This window comes from Ascidiella aspersa, chromosome 8 (genome assembly GCF_963924565.1).
Source record: "Ascidiella aspersa chromosome 8, kaAscAspe10.2, whole genome shotgun sequence".
NCBI classification, from domain to species: Eukaryota; Metazoa; Chordata; class Ascidiacea; order Phlebobranchia; family Ascidiidae; genus Ascidiella; species Ascidiella aspersa.
This window is the reverse complement of record NC_139454.1, coordinates 13695808-13700838: the sequence shown is the minus strand read 5'-3', so window position 1 is coordinate 13700838 and position 5031 is coordinate 13695808. Positions and strand designations below refer to the sequence as shown.

The 5031-nt window shown below is 32.1% G+C and overlaps 1 long non-coding RNA gene across 2 annotated transcripts; it reads right to left on the bottom strand.

The window, feature by feature from the left end:
• Positions 1-2406: 2406 nt before the first annotated feature.
• On the bottom strand, positions 2407-4690 carry LOC146136231 (uncharacterized). Of its 2 annotated transcripts, none has more exons than XR_014501575.1 (3): positions 4594-4690; positions 3133-3232; positions 2407-2545 (listed from the first exon to the last, which is right to left on the bottom strand). It is a non-coding gene; the product is annotated as an uncharacterized LOC146136231 (long non-coding RNA). The 2 variants fall into 2 exon arrangements; XR_014501576.1 differs by lacking the exon at positions 4594-4690 and adding an exon at positions 3523-4358.
• Between the last annotated feature and the right edge of the window lie 341 nt (positions 4691-5031).

Sequence of the window (5031 nt, the reverse complement as noted above, 5' to 3'; positions counted from 1 at the left end):
TCTTTTGTTTCCTAATTGCTTTTGTGCTATATGTGTGCCGTGACGCCTTCAATTTTCTGGTTTTATAAAATAAACTTTTGTGTAGAAGTTTTTTAAATTCGATAGAGCCACTAATTACGAGGTCGATAGAGCCACTAATTACGTAAGTTATTCTTAGGATTCATTGATCATTTAAAAACAAACACAAACAATCTAAGCAGACGTATCGCTATTCAATGTTCAACTAATTCTAACCAATTTTTTTTTAAGTTAACAAAATTGAAATGCAATAGTGCAGTTGAATTAGATTAAAAATGGTCAAACATAGATCTTTAAATACAAGAAGTGTTGCCTTACGTTTAAAATGTCCTATTAACATACAATTGGTTAGGGGTGCCCAAAACGTGACATTTTTTCCGATAACCAATATCGTGAACAAAAAGTATCACAATCCGATACCCAATGACGTCATAACCATGCCCACATAAGCAGAGTAGTTAAAAATTATGAACGTTTAAAAATACTTTTACGGGTTTTAAGGCTAAATTTGCAGGTTTAGTTACCTTCAGTTGTTAACTTATTTGTTTGGTAAATTTAACCCATATAATCAAAAATCCATACAATTGGGACTCAATTAAAAAAAAAGAATCGATCGAAAAATAACATGCATAATAAATCCACTCCATATAATCGGAAATCCATAAAAGTGGAACTCAAATAAAAAATATATCATAATAAAAAGAATGGCACGAAAGATAACATGTATTACTTGATCTTTTCCATACAAAAACATCATCGGAAAAATCGTTTAATATAAAGTTATTTATTTTTCTGTATAACGTTCACTGATACATTGTAAGTTGCACATTGAGCGATAGTGCACAATGTGCACTTAATCGTCACATATCGCAAGTGCACAATGTGCACATTTCGGTTTGCGTACATATAACAAGTGCACAATGTGCACCTCGGAATGTGCACCGAACCGTGCACATATCGCAAGTTTTGGTTTTGAGTCCTGTTGCTTAGTAGGCCTTCCCCTCAGAATATTTTAGTATAGGCTTGTTAAATCTATTTAAAATACATTTTTTTTTAAATGTTTTTTCAATTTGTAGTTACTAACATTCCTATATGCAGGCTGCAGGGAGTCAAAATGTTTGACTAAAAACTGATAGTCTATACCGGTAATAACATATATCAAATTATAGAACGCCATGTTAAATATAACGCGTAAAAAATAAATATTGAAGGGGGCAAAAATAAAACAATTATGAAAGTGTCCCATGAAAAATAAACAAGAACAAGAATTGGCAATGTTTTAACGCCCGAATTCAGTTCATAAAACTCCGATGTGGGTCCGTTAAACATTAACATAATCTGTTGTTATTTTTATCGTGAAACTTAGATTAAATACGATTCAAATTTATCAAGTAGTTAACCATTTTGTGAATGAATCTAATTATCTGGAGGAGCAGTTGTTTCTTGATCCAACAAACAGCATAGATCTTTTTTGTCTTCGCATAGTATAAACAATTATCTATGGTCCACTGAACGTATCACACACCACTGTAACTGTATTGCATGAAGGTACCAGCTACTACAACTGCAGAGTCTGGGCCCTTCATTTAATATTGATAGCAATGACACCATTTTGCCAAAAACAAGGAATATTAATGATTTGACTCTTTGAATGTCCAATGTTTGATCGCACAATTCAAGCCTTAATGAAATCCTTGCCGAAAACATATTATATAAGTTAAGTCTTCAATTCGTAGCAACAAATATTATTTTATACTTAACGAAAAATTTATTTTGACATTCAATAATGTTATAGATGTGTAACTTGAGTAAAGTAGCATTTTGTTGGCTTGCCCTTCTCTAGAGTAGACTATAAAATAAAAAAATCTGTACAAATCTATGATTGGTGTTTATTTAATAAAAAACAACACAGATTTATGTAACACCAAATCCAGGGGAGTTTAAAATCTTTATTACCCCAAGCAATTGTCAACACATTGCAGCATGTGTTGACCAAAGGGTATTTTGCAGTGTTGTAAACAAGTCATTTTGAAATAACTTAAGTCCAAGTCAAGTCCCAGTCCGTCATTGGTTGCCCAAGTCAAGTCATAATTAGAGCAAGTCAACTGCAAGTCCAGCCCTTGTCAAAAAAATAAAACTTTAAATTATGAAAACCGGCAAACTCCTCCGATTATTATGAGCAATTCAAGTCAAACATAACATAAAAGCAGCATATTACAAGCAAATTATTTTATGTGCAAAGATTGGGATAAATAACGCAATTTTATAAATAATTGCTTAATTAAAACAATTTATTTTAACCAAAGTCATTTGTCCAAATGACTTAAGTCAAGTCAAGTCATTTTGCCCAAAAGACTTAAGTCAAGTCAAGTCATTTAAAAACATTGACTTAAGTCATTACAACACTGGGATTTTGTATCATTAGGAAATTCTATTGTAGGTTGAGGGTCAAACCCCAGTGGCAGTACCTGGACAGCACCAGTAGCAAATATTATAATTGCTTCCAAACAAATTTCCGATTCTCCATCTATAAAAAACATTTATATATTGTAAGAAATCAACTAGACAAAAGCCTAGAATGCTAAGTTAACACTAGTGTCACCCTTCTATGCGGGCTGCATGCGTTTTGCAATGTAATAACATTTACGGTTTATTTCAAGTAAATCAATGTGGACTTGCTTGCATAATTGCTTTAATGTTTGGCAAAAACAGCAAGCACATGATTTTGGTATGAATATAATAGTTTGGGTAAACCAATTCAGTTGGCAAACTTTTTAGCTTGCAAGCCGCATTTTAAAATCAGTAGTTTAATAAAGAGCTGCATATAATTTAGTGAATTAACATGTGGAGAATTTTTGCCTTGACATGGTCACAAATAGTGGCGGGTTCTTATGTATTATCCTGTAACTACATTTTTTGGATTTTTTTGTTTTTACTAGGCTTTATCCTTCTAATACGGGCCACCTTGTTGCACATGAAGAACAATTTTTTAGAGTTAGTATTTTATCCTGTCCTCCAACTTCAGGATGCAGCCCTTACAAGGATTTAAACAGCACATTCAAGTATACAATGTCTTGTTACATTGATCAGGTTTACTTCATCTTGATTAATTACCTTTTTCAACTCTTCAATAGACTCCAAACAAATCTCCTACTGATTTAAAGTCATCATCCCCATCCCAGTTTAACCAAGCTGGAGTTTTTCGGACAATGGTCTGTAGATCAAATACATTGTATATTTTGATAGTTCAATATTTTTCAAATAGCATTATAAAACATTTATTTTACATATGAACAAACTAATTTTGGGGTTTTAAAGTTCAAGTTTTGCCACGTAACATAAGGTACCCTCAATAAACTATTCAACAAAAAATAACTTTAGGTATAAGTTCATCTTGAAAATGAATACTTTTATTTTCCATTTTTTTTTAATCTTTAAAATATGCATAAGGTTACAAAACTCAAATATATATTTCATGTTAGGAGAGTAGGACACAAATCTTACATAATTAATAAATTGATTAAGTTGTTGAGGCCCATTTACACTACAGCTGTGTGGGGCTGATCAAAGTGTAATTTACATTTCATTTATATTGTGGCGAGAGTTTCACTCTTTGCCCAACTGCCATCGAAACCTGAAAGTGATTTTGCTTTGTTTGTTGCTGCATTTAACACACAGCTCAGCTGTAGTGTAAACAGGCCTTAAAGATGCTGGGTGGAGAGAGGTAAAAAATATTTATTATTTTTCATCAATTTTGTATTGAAGTTACCTACTTGTTAACAAACAAAACAAACGATCAACGTATATAGCAAAATTGTCAACATTAATAACTGTAGCGTGAATCCTAAAGAGTTTGACGCCACTTCAGAACAGAGGGTTGCCCACTTGGATGACTAAACTGTAAAGTTGCTATGTCCATCACATTTGTAGGGCTTTGAAAGTGAATGTTTGGTTCTGATTATGGTACTATATAACAATTGTGATTTTTTATTGGCTACAGATCTAACATACACATAACTTGTTCAAATTTGTCATCTTAAAGGTAGCCATGGCTTGATTGTTATAACAGGCTTTTCTATCAGCGCCATGTCAGGTTACCTTTACACTGACTTTTCAATTGGAGAACATCGTTCTGCAGATGCAAAGAAACCACTTTTGTGTCGCTAACATATCTACAATATGGTTAAAATGCTTTTAGATCCTGCAATGTTTCCCATATTTAGTTGTACTTAACAGAATCATTTTGTTTTATTCACTATTTTTTTCTGTTACATGTTCATTATAAGATGTGTATTCCCTCAATTTTTGAGGTAAATATGGTAGCATATTGCTAACATTTTGGTTGCAATTTGATTTTTTTTTTTATTGTAATAAAAAATACAATTATTACTCGCACATTTTTGAATTATTTCTTGCGATGTTTGATGAATTGATTTCATTATTACAGCAGCAAGCTCATTATCAGCTTCAGTTATATGTTCTTTCAAACTCGCCAGACATACCATTTATTGACAAAATCAGTGCAGTTATAAAAAAAGATACTAAATTTTAATGACATTCAAGAGAACAACTTACCTATGCCTAAACACAAATCAGCATAGTTGCCATGTTTTTCGAACAGTAAATATTTAGAATTACATTAAATTATATCTATATTTTTATACAACAATCTAGTAAAAAAATCAATAAATACGTTGCATCAAGGGTATTGCTTGGTGATTTAGATCTAAGATTATCTATTTCATAAAACATGGCTATTTTTTTAATTTTTACGTGTTTGTCTAGAACAGGGATTTTAAATCTGTCGTTTCAAACAATATGAAAAACACTATTACGTGCCTAATACGCAAACTATTAAATCGAAAGTTTTGCTAGATAAGTTTAGGCCTGATGTTGGTATGCTGGTCGGAGCAAGATGCACAACAGGTGCTAACAGAGAGGCGTAGACTGCCTTAAGATTTCGCATTTAAACTTGCGGCGGTAAATACACCCTATTGTAACTTAATTATTAGG